Raw genomic sequence first — 17220 nt, 5'->3', positions numbered from 1 at the left:
TGACTTTATACAGCTGGATAGCCTCTGTCTTGGCTGGTTTGGACACAAAAGTCCTGCCTCTTGGCAGGGGTTAGACTAGATGATCCTCGGAGTCCCTTCTAACCCTGTGGTTCTGTGATTCGACGACTGTGCAAAACGTTACGATCTCGCAGAGATCTGGGCCCCCTTCAGTCACTCATCAGATCTAAGAGCAGCTGGACAAAACCATCCCAGCCACCACACTCTCAAGCTCTCCATCGATGTGCAAAAGGGTGCACGCCTGACCGTACCTGGCACCCCTTGCAGGGCTGCCCCAGAGATCTGTGAATTCATAGGACTGAGCCAGATCTGGGAACTTCACAACACGATGCCTGGTGCAACCCCGTCACCCGTAGTCACTCTGGCTGGCACAATGGTCCTGTGTGAAAATCTGGCCATTAGTGTTGCTGTGTGTGTTTGAAATCCTGGCCCATGACGTCTCAACATCCCCTCTGTTTGTATTGACGAGTGGAAATCGTTCTTTCGGTCTCAGCAAAGACCCCAGACAGGGTTCCCAGCACTGAGGAGCTGTGGTGCCCTGCTCACTGCACCTTGTCCCCTCTTCTGATCAGTCAGGAACACTCCCTTCTTGTTCCTCTCTCTCTCTGCCTCTTCCATCTAGCTCACTCCTTCTGGAGCGCAGCACCAGCGATCGCCTCTGTCCTGCCGTGCTCGTAATTAATCTCACCTCTGCCCCTGCTTACGCGCTGTCTCTCCCTCTCCCGGCCTGCGGGTGTGACACTTACATCTACTTCTGGGCCGCGATGTAGCTGTTTTCTCCCACCATGAACATTCCACAAGCCAGGGCACCCAGAGCCATTGTGTCTGGCCCCGGCTGCAGGGCCCCCCCCCCCCCACGACCCCCTTTGCTACGCTTGTCTGTAGCAGGCGGCAGGCCCTTTGTGGTGGGCTGGGAAGGGAAGCTGATACAGGCCGTGCCGATGTTGGACCTGCTGCCTGTTGATTACCACTGGTGCGCTCTGACCACGTCCTTCGCAGAACGCCGTCGGCTCTGCCCACTGCGGAACACGGACCTGCCTGACTGTTCCCGTTGCAAACTGAGCTCAGGTGGCACCCGTCAGTCAGACTCGCTAGACATTCAAATCTAAACAAGAGGCACCCACCCGTTGCAGCCTGTGTGCCCTGGTGACGGGTGCTGAACAAACACACCAGCGGCGTGACTGGCATGTTGCTTGCCAGAAGCTCTGGCCTCACTTCAGCACCCTTTCCAGCAGGGAAGCCAGGAGCTGCAGGCATGGGAAGGAAGAGCGTGTCTCTAAAGCACTGCACGTCTTCCCTTATTTCTATGCTGCTGGTCCTTTAACAAAGAGAAAACGAGTAGGGCTTTGAATGTGCATAGAATTAGAATGGAGCCATGTGAAATGTACATACATTTGCATGCCGCTTGCCTGAGAGGGAGGGAGGGAGAGAAAGAGGCAGGCCGGTGGCAGGGTTGTGCTAGGAATGCAAAGGGGCGGAAAGCCACAGAGGGATTCTGTGGGGTGGGGGAAGCTGGCACTGCATTGACTGGCAGGGACAATGAGGGGGATGAGCTGCAGCACTGAATGCTGGCAGGGGTAGCCCTAGAGTCTCCCTGGAGGCATGCTCACGTGCAAACCAGTCTGTGGGAGTGAGGCCACACTTCAGTGTCTGAGGCCTGACCAGGGGTCTCACGTTTGGCCCCCTGCCTAGTAGGATCTGAGTCCTAAACACGTAGCAGGAAGCCAGGCGGCTGGGGCAAGGAAGGGGCAAGCCAGAAGCCCTGTCGTGAAGCTGCGAGAGCAGCCAGAGTTGCTTTGGCATGATACTGTATCCCTGAGACTAATAGCATTCCTTGTCCAGTGTTAGCAGAAAGCACCCCTGTCTGTGTCTGCTTCCCACTGTCCTGTGCCCTGCCCTTCTCTGTCCCCCACCATCTTTGTATTCCTGACAATGCTGGGTCTGGTGCACACCATACAGCCTCCTTTACAGCCCCTTTGGGAGCTAGAGAGACTCCTGCTTGGCAGGTGTGCAGAGCTCTGAGGCCGCAGCTGGTGAAAGGAGCTACCAGGTGCCCCGAGCCGCTAACTGAACACTCACTCCCACAGACGTGCCCGGCATCCAAACGTGGGCCAAGCTCTGCCTGAGGCTGCTGGCCTTGGCAAGGCTGCATTTTTCACCGCACGATTTGAGCGTCTGACAGCGGCAGCCCCAGTTTGCAGAGCTGGCTGGTAGCAGATGTCTGGGGGGCCGCTGGAAGGAAGTGACAGCTGCAGAGGGGCTGTGGAGCCGGGCTGGCTAGGGGGAGGGAACTCACCTAAGAGAGGTGGCTTGTGGGTGGGGGAAATAATCTTTCAGAGACGCCCTATGGACCCGTGCAGTATCCGAGGTGTGCAGAGCAGAGCCCCCGGCTCTGTTTTTCTTCTTCTCTATGTGCAGCCAGCTTGAGCCATTCAGCCTGTACAGCTGCTCTGCTGTGTGTATTTAGACAAGCAGCTAGACAGATGACCAAAGGCTTGGGCCCACAGGGCCTCGTCTACACTCGAAAGCTGATGTAGCTAGATTGGCAAAGTGTAGACCCAGACCCTGAAGAAAGTGTAGCCGCTGAGCCCCAGGGGGCCCTGGGAGTGATGGACTGGAAGGAGAACAGAAGCTGACCTCTCTCCCCTTGCTATAATAGTTACCCCTTTTTGGCCTTCATGATTAGGCAAGATGTGGGATCTAGTGGTTTGGTTCTGTTAGGAGGAGTAATTGATGATGGAGCTGGATATTTCTTTGATGCAATCCTGTTTGCTTATAAAGACTGTACAAAGTCCTGGCTTCCTGAAGACAACAGGGGTCAGACAACAGGAGACAGTTTCTTTGCTCCTAGTTCCAAGTGTCTTTCCAGCCAGCACTCTGCCCAAAATGCGCGCTCTCTCTCTCCAGGCTTTTTCTCAGGGCCCCACTCACAATGCTTGTGCTGGCTGCCCTTGTGCTGGCTGTAGCCTTGTCTTTCTGCTCCTTTTCTCCCCATTTCTGTGGCGTTTCTCTCCACATTTGGCCCACACGCAGCTCCACCGATCAATGCCTCAGCCCAGATGTTTACTACATTAGTCCCTAGGGAAACCCCTTGGATATGTGATTCAGCTTCCACTCAGGTCTTGCCCTTGGCCTGTGCTTTGGATGATGGCTTTTATTGTTTCAATGACCTGGTTCCATAAAGGAGCTCAATTGTTTTTGCACTTATCCTGAATGAAGGGCAAGTGTTATAACCACCAGCTTCAATGAAGTCTAGCCCAACCCATAACACTACCGTTAGTCTATGACAGCTGTCCCTGCGTCACAGTCCTTAAGGACCCTTCTCTCCTAGCGTATCATTGGGCCATCCAGGTTGTTCTGGTTTTTAATTTTAGAAAATGGCCCCCTTAATCTTGGAGTTTTCCAAGAGGACATCCCTGTGACGTTCCCCAGGGTACAAGCTGGACTGCTGAACAGCTGTGTCCCCTCAGTTTGCCAACCTGGGGGTGCCTTTTACACTGCTTCGCTATGAAAGCACCCACTCTTGGTCTGCCCACACACAGCCTCTAGCATGTAAATTACTCCCAGCTGTATTATATGAGTGGTATAGCCAGCCACTTCTGAATTATATTACAGAGCAACACCAGCAAATTTCCAGTCCCCAGAAATGTGTGTCATCTTGTACTGGCCAGCTCTCTCCTTTTGGACAATACAAGCTCATAGAAAGCCTGTCATTTCAATGATAGAAAATGATATGCACAACTCTTATTATCCCAAATGGAGGTTCCCAAACACTTCAATCCAAACATACACTGGTTTAGATAAAACAAGGTTAGTAACTACAGAAAGATAGATTTAAGTAATTACAAGTAATGCAGCATAAAAGTTGGAATTGGTTACAAAGAAATAAAAGGTAAAACACAAACTAATACCTAATTTAACAAGCTCAGTGATTTCAAAGCAAAATCTCTCTCTCACCACCTGCTGCATCAGTCTCACTGGCTGAGCTCCTTTCAGACAGGATCTCTCTCCCGTCTAATGATGCTTCCTTTGTCCTTCAAGTGTCGTCCGTGCTGTGAGTAGAGATGAAGGGAGAGATCACTTGTGTCCTCTGTTCTCACTTCTTGTAGTTATTTTCCTCTTTGAAAATCATCGCCAGCTGGGGTTCTGGAGACAGGAAGTCTGTTTACAGGGGAACCTCTAACTCAGTGGTTCTCAGACTTTCGTACTGGTGACCCCTTTCATATTGCAAGCCTCTGAGTGCGACCCCCTGCCCTTATAACTTAAAAACACTTTTTTATATAGTTAACACCATTATAAATGCTGGAGGCAAAGCGGAGTTTGGGGTGGAGGCTGACAGCTCACGACCCCCCATGTAATAACTTTGTGACCCCCTGAGGGGTCATGACCCCCAGTTTGAGAACCCCTGCTCTAACTGTTCCCTTGCCAAGATGTAAATTCTCACTCATGCCCTTCTTCCTGCCAAAGAATGGCTTCTTAACCAGGTGATGGTCCATTTGGTTGTGTTGACACCTGGCTGAGGTGCAGGCTAGCCTTTTGTCTCTGGGGAACTGGTTTGAAGCTGTTTCCCCAGACTTGGAGCATGTCTTATACTGTAGAATTTTATAACTTTATATACAGTGTTGCCACACATATTTGTATCAGGATAATAATGTGCAGCAGAGTTTTCAGATGATACCTCCCAAGGCACACCTTGTACAAAATGTATCACAGTCTTGTAAAAAGGGTGAACATAAGGGTACAGACTGTCACAATCCCCTTCTAATGAGCTCCCCTCCTTTGCCGTAGTGCACCACTGTCCCACTGCAAGGCATCTGCTGGCAGATTTTGGCATGAAGGAGGGCAGCTCCACACCTATTCATAATACATTGATTGTGGTGCATAAGGCAGAACCCAAATAGGTCTGAAAATCAATGAGCTGACTTGAACCTTCACCAGAATCAGATTTGACAGGAGTAGAAGATGCCAAGACACCAAAAGAAAGCCTGTTCTTTGGTGTTTGTAGCCAGCCAGAGCCAGAAAGTGCTGTGACAAAATCCCAGTTCAGGAGATTCCTAGGCTGGGGTCCAGGTTAAATAGGGAGCATTTGAGTTCTGACCCAACGCTCTTCCCATCATTAGAGCTGGACAAACTCACCCATTCCCGTCAGTGTGGGACTCAGCTCACCTTGACTTTCCTTCTGGTTCTCATGAGTTTCAGTATTTTTAAATGAAAGCTGAGAGTCTTACGTAATCATATGGCTTCAGGAGAAAACCCCCAAAACTGTGAGTCTTGCAATACAATTATTAGTGTTGGCGACATTGTAGAATATGTGTGCTTGGGGTTCCAGTTCTTGTCGTTTTAAAAAACAGTCACCTTCATCCTCCCCAGAGAAACTCTGCCTTTGCTATGCGCCCTGGAACTCAGCCCATACTCTCATTTGCAAGAGAAAGTCTTTTGCATGTTTTAAAATGCAACAGTAAATCTCTTCAGTGTAAGGCTGGATTGCCTGGAGAACCGCCATTAACCCCAAGCTTGTAGCTGTGCAGGGAAGAGACTCATCATTGGTATGTCAAAATAGTATCAAGTTTACATGGAAACGCCCAAGAGGTACCAGAGATTTAACTTGTAAATCAGCTGCACGTATGCAAGGGAATTGAAACGTTGACATCAGGAGGTGGGGCACTTTTTCTTTAATCTTTCTTTTTTTCAATCCCTTTATACATGACTGGGACCTTCTGAAACACTCTGAGAATACATGATCTTCTACTGGTGCATGTAACACCGAACATTAACTGAGAGATTGGAGAGCAACAATATTTCACACTATTTTGTTAGTTTGTTTTGTGCATTCATGTACCCTACAGTCACTCTGACTGTTCCCTCTCACTAGTTCCCCTGTTCTTCGTGTGGTCTTTCACATAGCAACGGAGAAGGAATGTGTGACTGTCAATAACAAAGATTGGCAAGTGGGACGCAGCGGGAGGCGGGGCCTGGAGCTACTTGTATCCTATTTTGGAATGAGTTTGATTTCGGCTGGGTGGGGCCGCAGAACTTTGGCATTTCCTGCCTTTTGAGTGCTTCTCTTTGAGACATCAACTTGGGTCACTGTGTTAATGACAGGGCCCAAGTCATCCTCTCTGCTGGAACAATCCATGCTGGGGACTCTGAATTTCCCCTCCTCCCCACCGCAGCTAGCAGAGGCCTGGCCTCAGGAAGCTGTTGGAGAGATGGAGGAAGTGCTGTTTGCTTTCTGAGCACTCATCACAAACCAGTGGAGCTGGGCAACAGGGAATCAGAGGAAGGATTCACACACACCCCAGACTTTCCGTTAGGAGCTGGGCTATCAGGAACTCTGCCTTCAGGTATGTCCATACCCACCTGGGGGCTTCCATTGCATCAGTGCCATTCCTATCTTACAGGACATGTGAACTATTGGACTGGAGTGGAGTTCCTCAAGGGTCGGTCTTGGGACCAATCCTATTTGATGTTTTCATTCATTGACCTTGATGCAAAAAGTAGGAGTGTGTTAAAGAAATTTGCTGATATAAAGTACCATCAATACAGACGAGGATCAGAACATTATACAGGAAGATCTGGATGGCCTTGAAGACTGGAGTGATAGAAATAGGATGAAATTCAATAGTACAGAGTATAAGGTTATGCACATAGGGTCCAATAACAAGAATTTCTGCTACAAGCTGGGGGCTTATCAGTCGGAAGTGACAGAGGAGGAGAGAGATCTGGGCGTGTGGGTCAGTCACAGGACAACTATGAGCCACCTTTGTGATGCAGCTGTGAAAAAGGCGAATATGTTCCTAAGATGTATCAGGTGAGGTATGTCCAGTAGAGAGAGCAAAGTATTGATGAAATTGTACAAGGCCCTGGTAAGACCTCATTTGGAATACTGAGTACAAGGCTGATCTCCCATGTTTAAGAAAGATGAATTCAAACTGGAACAGGTACAGAGGAGAGCTACTAGGATGATTGGGGGAAGGGAGGCCTGTCTTACAGAGGAGACTCAAAGAGGTTGGCCTAGCAAAACAAAGGCTGAGGGCGGGTAGGATTTCTCTCTATAAATGCATTAGGGTAAACACTAGGGAGGTGAAGAGCTATTTAAAAAGAAGGACAGTGTTGGCACAAGAACAAATGGATATCAACTGGCCATGAACAAACCCAGGCTGGTAATTAGAAGAAAGTTTCTAACCATCAGAGGGGTGAGGCTCCCAGCAGAAGTTGTAGAGGGAAAACAACTTGATTAGTTTTCAGAATCAGTTGGACAAATTTCTGAGGGCGTTGTCTTATGGGATTGCTTGTAATGGTGGGGGATGGGGCTCGGCAGCCCTGAGGATCCTCTCCAGTTTGTCTTATCTTCCTAAATCTCATGCGTCAGTACTTCAGCCAGTCACCTGCAGGGGTCAGGGAGGGATTTCCTCTCTCCCCTCCCCAAATGTATTCTGGTGTCTTTTTGGATTTTTGGCCTCCTTTCTCTGAAGCATCAGGGATGGCCACGTCTGGAAACAGGACACTGGAGGGGTGTATGGGGCGGGAAGCTCTGAGGTGGCACCAAGCATCCTCTCTCTCTCAAGTGCTTGGCTGGCACTTCTAGTTCACATGCTCATGATCGCCATGTATGGGGTGGGGAAGGAATTTCCCCCTAGGTCAGATTGGCAGTGACCTTGGCGGTTTTCACTTTCCTCTGTAGCGTGTGGGTGACTGGCCAGGATTATCCCCGTATCTCTCACTTGAATCCTTTCTCTGCCCTTGCGGGGGCCTCAGGCACTGTTCTCTGCCTGTGGCACGCCACAGTCTAATGTCTGTGGGCTGTAATGTTTTGGTCTCATTTCCGTTGTTGGGTTTGGTGTGCAGGTTGCTGGTGGTGTTCATGGCCTGTGGTGTACAGGAGCTGGATGGCTGGTGATTCCGTCTGGTCTTAAACTGTATGACTCTGGCAAATGTCCTTTGTGGACGGTGCCATGGAGGACGGCCATTCCCCTGCCCAACAAACCTCCCTGAGTCGGCAGAGCCACAACCCCCCAGAAGAGACTGAGTCAGGCTGCGGGATGCTGCTGTCTCTGTGCCTCTCCCCCGCAAAGCTGCACACAGCAGCCAATTCCGTCAGATATTTGTGTGTTTCCTGGCTCCCATGTCTGGACAGGGAGCCGGTCGTTCCCCAAGGGATGTCACCACAGGAGGGAAGCGGTCTGGAGTCTGTTCCCTGGGCATGTGGTGAGGGGGGAAAGTGCCTCAAGCAAATTCCAATTAGCTTTGTCTGTTGCCAGCAGGAAGGTCAGCAATTCTCATTACAAGACTTTTCCAACTAAATCTGTGGGGGGGGGAGGGGTGTCACATGAGGGGGTAGTTGTGTGTTGCTAGTTGAAAATCAAAAGGTAGCTGTAAAATCATACTGCGTTAGAGCTTGTCTCCCCACACACTTAGGAAAAGAAAACCACCATTGTGCTGAGGTGAGGAAGTGCCAGAACTTGTCCCAAATATCTCGGGCATCCTGTTACTCAGCCATTTCTCCTGATCGTTACTGTTTTATCCCACTTAATATGAATGCAATTTGTATTTCTGTACACAAGAGGGCATTATGTAAAGAGGGGAAAGGGCACCATCAAATCTCCATGCTGACACATGGTCACTATAAGTCGAGGGACTGAAAGGCCTTTTTTATTATTCCTTTTGAACTCTGGGAAATAGAGTCGCCGCTGTTCTGTGCGGGAGATTTCCCCCCCCCCCCCCCCAATTCCTGTAAATCGCAGTTATACTGGTGGGGGGGGGGTGCGTTGTTCGCCTCCACAACGTCCCTGTTATTCATTGACTGGGTAAGTAATTCAGGGTAATGAACGCTTTTCACATTAGAATTTTATAAGTGCGACCGTTCAAATGGTTGTACCATTACCATATAGAAACACAACCATGGTGTCTAGTAATATGGAAAGATAGGTAGATAAGGAAACTGCTGACCACAGAGAGGTTTTCTTCTTCTTTTTTTTTAATGGAGAAGGACTGCTGACAGAGTAGTTCTAATCTGGCTCAGATAAAGGGGTCATTGTTGCTTGCAGTCAGCACCACCCAGGTAATCAGACGTACTGTGCGAAAAATCCTTCAACAAGACCATTTCGTGTGCAAGGTTTCTTCAGCATGGCTCCACATTTATTCTTTGTTCCTAACAAACAATATGATTGTCTAACATTCATACAATATCTTCCCTAGAGGATTGCAAAGCACTTTCCAAACTATAACTCATACACAACTGTGGGACCGGTTCTGCCCTCGCCTCGTGGCATAAATCTGCAGTAACTCCATGGAGCTACCCTTCGAGATCACAGTCAGGGCCTGTCACTTCACTTCCTCCATCGCTGAAATGCAACCACCTTTCATGTGTAAAGCAGCAATGCTCTGCATCACTGCACAGAGCTTTAAGCAGGAAGTAAAGGAGTATTTTTGCCCAGGGGGATTTTAGAACCAGCCAGGATGCCCGGGTTCAGAGCCATCTCTTGCAGAAAGTACCACAGGTGGTCAGGATGATAGTTGAAAGACGATTACCCCAGCAATACGGTGTCCCTTAATGCCAAACTGGGGCACTGGTTCCATACACTTCTGCGTCACCAGTATGATGAAGCTGTCCTACGTCAGGGGTGACCAAAAAGAGATTGCCATATGATGGTTTTTTGTGGGCATTAGATGGGTGGGCTCCATCCAGTTCCTGCTGGTGACCACCCATCCTATGCCCATGAAAAGCTATCATATGAGGGCTCACAAACTATTTAAATCAGTGGTTTTCAAGCTGTGGGTCAAGGCCCCCTGGGGGTCCGCTGACCACACCTAAAATTTCCAAAGGGGTCTGCACCACCTTTCAAAATTTTTTTAGGAGTCCACAAATGAAAAAAAGGTTGAAAACAATGCGCTTTCAATAGTTTGTGAGCCCTTTGGTGGTGCTCCCTGTGTTGCATTGGTATGCAATCACTGCTTCTGGAAGTGTGATTGCAGCATGTGTTGACATACCCAAGGTAGCTTTAATCTCGCTAGCTCAGGTATCAATAGCAGTGAGGCTGCAGCAGCATGGACGGCAGCATGGGCTAGCTGCTCAAGTATGTACTAGGGTCCCAGGGAAAGCTTGCGTTGACGTCCGTGCTGGAGTGGCTTCACTGCTTTTCGTGCTGGTTACATTAAAGCTACTGCTGCAATCACACACGGTGATAGTCTGTCCCCCTATGTTCATCCCTTTTTCTAAGTCTGTGATAAATTTCGTGCAAAGTATTCCTTGTGGGGTATTATTTGAAAATTCATAATTCGCTGATCATTATTGTCCTGGTAAAATATATTTGGCAACGTTGTCTGTAAAGTTATAAGATTCTACTGCATAACATTATTGAGACATGTTCCAAGTTTAGAACAGCAGCCACAAACCGATTCCTCAGAGACAAAAGGCAAACTGACGCCTCAGCCAGGTGTCAGTAAAATCAAATGGTCTATCACCTGGTTAAGTGGCCATTCTTTGACAGGAAAAAGGGTGTGAGTGAGAAATCTACATTTTGGCAAAGAAACAGCTGGAGGTTCCCATCCCCACAGACTTGCTGTCTCCTGAACCTCAGTTGGAGATGATTTTCAAAGAAAAAGAGAACTATAAGAACGGGCAACAGATGCCCCAAAATATTTCTCCCTTCATCTCTACTTAGGACACTTGAAGGACAAAGGAAACGTCTTTGGACTGGGGAGGCAGAAGGAATTCAGCCAGTAAGACTGCTAGAACATGTAGTGAGAGAGACTTTTGCTTTGAAATCACTTAGCTTGTTAAGGTAGGCATTAGTTGCGTTTTACCTTTTTATTTCTTTGTAACCAATTCCAACTTTTATGCCTCATTACTTGTAATCACTTAAAATCTATCTTTCTGTAGTTAATAAACTTGTTTTATTGTTTTATTTAAACCAGTTTGCTTGGATTGAAATATTTGGGGAACTCCATTTGAGATAACAAGATTTGTGCATATCATTTTCTATTAATAAAATGACAGACTTTCTATGAGCTTGCATTGTCCCAGAGGGTGCTGGGCAGTACAAGATGCACATTTCTGAGGGGAAGTCTGGGACTGGGAGTTTTCTGGTGTTGCTCTGCAGTGTAATTCATGGCTGGCTGGTTCTCATGCTCATACAGTATAGCTGGGGGTGATTTACATGCTGGAGGCTGTGTGTGGGCAGACCAGGAGTGGTAGTTCTCACAACAAAGCAGTGTAAAGGGCACCTCAGGTTGGAGGATTGAGGGGACACAGCCGTCCATCTGCCTAGATCGTATCCTGGGGAATGTCACACACCCTAATTGCATTGTGGACATACCCTCTGTTTTAGAAGCCAGGCAGAGCAGCAGTGGGTGTATGTAACTAGGCCTTCACGTTGTGTATATTTAGTAAACATGGTTATTCCCCCCCCCCACTGTGCCCATGTGGTTCTTCATGTTATGTTGGTATTATACAGAGCAAAAGACACAACAATGGGCTGGTCAGCTCTCAGAAGGTGCTAGGTATCTGTGGCTGACCATACCCTGGGGCAGGCTGATGAAGGTGATTTGGTGGCTTGCCTAGCTGAATCTAATCTGTCTGTCTCCAGTGTGCGGCTCACCAAAGTACAGTATATCTAGATGCCGATAACCATAACACTATGTCTACAGAACGTGGCCAACATTTCCCAAAGCAGGTGCCTCACAGTGGCATACAAATAATCATTTACTGATAAATCTAAATATGGATCAGAAGTGCTGAGCACACAACACCTCCCTTTGATTTTCAGCGGGAGCCGTGGGTGCCTCACACCTCTGAACATCTGTCCATGCAAGTGATGACATTTTGAGTACAGTGTCTGTAAAGCCTTGTGTGTGTCACTTGGCTGAGTGCATGGTCATTCAGTACACTGCTGAGTGACTCAGTCTCCAGTGCCATCCTCCTGGTGGTTTTCAAGGGCATTATAACCACTTTAAATCCACATGGCAACAAGAGAACAATAAATGCTGAGCTGATGCTTCTGAGGACAGTGGCTGGCTGTTTCTGTGTTACAATAGCATGGTCACTTTTGTCATCGACCAGCAGACAAGAGCAGCGTTGTACAGTGATTTAAAAAGCCAAGTTTCATTCTGGGCACCTGTTCCTTGGTAGCATTCAGTCAAGGGTGGCTGCCTGTCATGGCGAGTAACTATTTGCCAGTTATGTGCTAGAAGAGAATGCCGGTTAAAAATAAACAAAAATGATCAGGGTTTAAAAACAGCAAATTCCTTTCCAAGAGGATATCTACCCGTGACAGCTGATCTAGGATGACCTGGCTGGCCTCTCAGGAGTTTTAGGAGTTACCACATGGCCCGAGGGAGCATATTAGACGGCACAGCTTTATTTTAAGGAGATCCAGTCACTTAATAAGTAAAAGCTTTTCTTTTATGCTCAATTTGCTCGATCTTTTGTAGACTATTCTCCAACAAAACCACCCCTACTGGGAGAGGCATGTCGAAACAGCTGCAGGTGTCCCACAGCTGACAAAGACCCCTTGTTAGTCCACGCTGTCGTATGTCATTTAGTGCCCTCCCCCGCAGCCACCACCTCAAGCAAAAACTGGACACCCAGTCAAAAGAGCTATTATCCTAGACTTTCTTAAGCAAGCAGAGCAGAGGTCCCCCTTGGATACTGTCCCTCCCGAGCCAAGAAATTGCTGCATTGGTCACTGATCGACTTGTTGATTCTCAACACTCTGTGCAGAGATGGGAATTCATAGGATTGTCATCTGGACAAAGGATTAAGCAGTGGCTTTGTTACTGGTAAGGTGTCCCACTATGCCATCAGCGCTGTTACTTCTTCTCTTCAGTTAATCTCAACTAACAGCATTCCTAGTGTTGCTGCATCAGGCCAGCTCCCCATTTTAACTGAAGTCTCACAACTCTTTGAACAATTGCACTCAAGGTGAAGCCAAAAGTTGGACATCACTTCGGTAATGCTGCCCAGATCCTGTGAAGGACAGGTTGCAGCAGTGCATGAAGCAAACTAAAGCAATGCCAGAGATAGAGAGGAATTTGGATTTTCAGGGACAAATTTGTTAACACTGTTTGAGAAGCAGCATGGTCTGATGGACTGGATGTGGGTCTGGCAGTCAGGAGCTTTGGTTTCTAATCCCAGCTCTCCTGATGACTTGCTACATACATACGAAGCATCGATAACAACAGTGCGGATGCTTTGACCCAGCAGATGTTAATAGGGAGTTAACTTTGTTGGGGGATGATTCAGAGACCCGTTGAAGATTTCCCTTTTTTATGTCTTATGTTAGTAATCTCAGCCCAGAAATGTGGAGTTTGTTAGCAGGGTTCTAATCCAGGGAAGGGCAAACTTTTTGGCCTGAGGGCCGCATCGGGTGTCTGAAATTATATGGAGGGCTCGTTAGGAGAGACTGTACCGCCGCAAACAGCCAGGCATGGCCTGGCCCCCGCCCCCTATCTGACCCCCCACACTTCTCGCCCCCTAACGGCCCCCCCAGGACTCCTGTCCCATCCAACCTCCCCTGTTCCTTGACGGCCCCCCAGGGACCCCTGCCCATACACACACCTGACCACCCATGGACCCTCCTGCCCCTAACTGACCCTCTCCGCCCCATCCAACCCCCCCTCTCCTTCTTGACTGCCCCCCCGGGACCCTTGCCCCATCCAACCACCCCTTCTCCCTGACTGCCCCCGGACCCCTCGCTCCTAACTCCAACCCCCCTCCCCTTCCTGACTGCCTCCCCTGGGACCCCTGCCCCATCCACCCCCCCCCGCTCCCTGTCCCCTGACCACCCCCCGCAGCCCTATCCAACCCCTCCTCTCCTTCCTGACTGCCCCCCAGAACCCCTGCCCCCATTCAACCCCCGTTCCCTGCCCTCTGACCGCCCTGACCCCTATACACGCCCCTGCCCCCTGCCCCACCCCCGAAACTCCCCTGCCCTCTATCCAACCCCCCGCTCCCTGCCTCCTTACCGTGTTGCCTGGAGCACTGGTGGCTGGTAGCGTGGCTGCACCAGGACAGGCAGCCATGCCACGCAGCACAGAGCCCCCGGTCAGGCTGGGCTCTGCAGCCCCCCCGCCCAGAGTATGGCACCACGTGGTGGCATGGCTGCGGGGGAGGGGGGACAGCCTCCTGGGCCAGGAGCTCAGGGGCTGGGCAGGATGGTCCCGCGGGCCAGATGTGGCCCGCGGGCTGTAGTTTGCCAACCTATGTTCTAATCCCTTGGGAATCAGGAAGAAGGGAAGTATGTGAGATTTGGGCGGGTCTGGCCTGTCTGCTTTGGAGAGAAGTCATGAGGGCTGCTTATTGGTTCTTGGCCATGAAGGGGTGCAGCTCCTGCAGCCAGGGGAGGGGGAAGGAGATAGCATGGTTAGGATCCTCTTGCATGTAATAGGAATGAACTGAGAACTGGGGTGACTGCCCACATGATGATCTTAGGTGAAAGGGGCCTTAATTGTCACTCAGCGTACAGCACTCCAGGGATCTGATCCAAAGCCCATTGATGTCAAAGGAACTTGTCCCATATGATAAAGTGCCTGAAATGTTTTTAGATTCTTAATTATTCTGCTACTGTTATTACTCACTTATTATAATAAGGCTGGTGGGTGGAGGTTTTTCCACTGCTTTGTTACCTCTGACTTAATCGCAATAACATTTTTATGACTGGGATGTGGCTCAGGCAAGCTGCCTCTTAGACAAGCCCCACCAGTGAGCTTTCACCCCAAAGCTCTCAGCTGACCCGGGGAGACACCGCACAGATGCATGGACCAGTGCCACGGCGTAGGGTCAGTCAGAGCTTTTCTCCCCTGACGAGCTGTACTGGTGTGCAGCACCCTCCACTGACCATTGACAGGTAAATAAATCCTGGATTTGCTAAATAAGAATGTACAGAGAGCATTTAAATATCTGCCACGCTCCCTGTATCTCCATTCAGAGGCTGAGACTCTTGGGATGGAGACAGCCATTTTAATGCTAATTTCTGTCAGGGGCTCAGTTTTGTAATGCAAAAGATGGACTGTAAAAGCACTGGAAATCAAGGAGTTCCAGCCTGCACATTCGGGGGCTAATAGGACAGTTGGTTTAACTAGTAATAAATTTATACTTCTGAGAGCGGGAGGGGAGTTCGAATACCCGATAACAAACATCCATGAAACTGATCTTCAGTGCTTTCTAATTCTCCACCCTGGCCAGCTGGGAACTCCTTGGTTTGCTCATACATTTTTCAGCGTTGTTATATCTGACACTCTAAAAAGAGTTTGTGATCGACTCTCCTTTTGTAACAAGGTGAAATGCTCGGCATATTGGAGTTTTCATACACAAATGTGCCTCTGGGATTGCTTTAGGTCCTATGATACACAGTTCATTCAGCACTCAGGGAAACTAGGCAACAGATGAGCACCTGTTGGAGGTTATCGGAGGTGCTATAATCTCATTTTATCATTATTATATGTTTATATTTTACGGGGTGTGTGTGTGTGGGGGGGGTGTGTTTAGAAGCAGCTTTCATAGAATCACAGAACAGAGCTCATAGGGACCTTGAGAACTCATTTAGTCCAGCCTCCTGCACCGAGGCAGGGCCAAGTAAATCTAGATCATCCCTGACAGGTCTTTGTCCAACCTGTTCTTAAAAACTTCCAGTGATGGGATTCCACAAACTCCCTTTGAAGCCTGTTCCAGAGCATAACTACCCTGATCATTATATGTTTTTCCTAAAATCTCATCTAAATCTCTCTGGCTACAGATTAAAGCCCATAGTTTCTTGTCCTGCCTTCATTGGACATGCAGAATAATTGATAACAGTCCTCTGTATAATAGCCCCTAACATATTGGAAGATTATTATCAGGTCCCCCTTCAGTCTTATGTTCTCAAGACAAAACATGCCCGTTTGTTTAACCTTTCCTCAGAGGTCAGGTTTTCTAAACCTTTGTTCATTTTTGCTGCTCTCCTCTGCAGTCTCCCCGATTTGTCCACATCTGGCCCAAAAGGTGGTAGCTAAAATGGGACACTGTTCTCCAGTGGAGGCCTCACCAGTTTAGACAATTACTGCCCGGATCTTATGTACAACACTCCTATCGATACACCCCAGAATGACATTAGCCCTTTTTTCCCCACATTGTTGACTCATATTCAATCTGTGATCCACTATAACCCAGGGATCCTTTTCGGCATACGGTACTACTGCCTTGCTAATTATTCCCCAGTTTGGAGTTGTGGGGTTGATTTTTAACTTCCTAAGTGTAGTACTTTGCACTTGCCTTTTACATTTTATTTTTATTTAATTATGTATTTAATAAATAATGTACTCAATTGCTGTGAGAGGCTCTAGGGGAGGGCTGTGGGGGTGCTGAGGGAGGCAGTTGCGGGGTGCTGCTAGGGAAGGGCCATGGAGGGGCTGGGGGAAGATTGGGGGGGCTGCTGGGGAGGGGTTGGGGGGGGAGTGCTAAGGGAGGCTGTTGGGGATGGGGGTGCTGCTGGGGGAGGCTCTGAGTGAGGGCTGTGGGGGTGCTGCTGTGAGAGGATTTGGGTATGGAGCTGTGGGGGGTGCTGCTAAGGGAGGCCCCTGGGGGAGGGTTATGGGGGGCTGGGGAGGCTCTAGGGCAGGGCCATGGGGCGGGTCGCTGGGGGAGGATTTGGGGATGGGGCTGCGGGGGGGCTGCTGGGGGAGGATTTGGGGATGGGGGTGCAGGGGGAGGCTCCAGGGCAGGGCCGGTAGGGGGCTGCTGGGGGAGGATTTGGGGAGGGTTATGGGGGGCTGCAGGGGGAGGCTCTAGGGCAGGGCCATGGGGCAGGCTGCTGGGGTAGGATTTCGGGATGGGGCTGCAGGGGGGGCTGCTGGTGGAGGCTCTAGGGCAGGGCCATGGGGGGGTCACTGGGGGAAGATTTGGGGATGGGGCTGCAGGGGGATGCTCCAGGGCAGGGCCATGGGGGTGCTCCTGGGGGGGATTTGGGGATGGGGCTGCAGGGGGAGGCTCCAGGGCAGGGCCATGGGGGTGCTCCTGGGGGGGATTTGGGGATGGGGCTGCAGGGGGAGGCCCCAGGGCAGGGCCGAGGGGGGGCTGCTGGGGGGGAGTTGGGGAGGGGGCTGCAGGGGGAGGCCCCAGGACAGGGCCGAGGGGGGGCTGCTGGGGGGGAGTTGGGGAGGGGGCTGCAGGGGGAGGCCCCAGGACTGGGCCGAGGGGGGGCTGCTGGGGGGGAGTTGGGGAGGGGG

This window comes from Lepidochelys kempii, chromosome 4 (genome assembly GCF_965140265.1).
Source record: "Lepidochelys kempii isolate rLepKem1 chromosome 4, rLepKem1.hap2, whole genome shotgun sequence".
Taxonomy (NCBI): Eukaryota; Metazoa; Chordata; order Testudines; family Cheloniidae; genus Lepidochelys; species Lepidochelys kempii.
Note: the sequence above shows the minus strand (reverse complement) of the source record.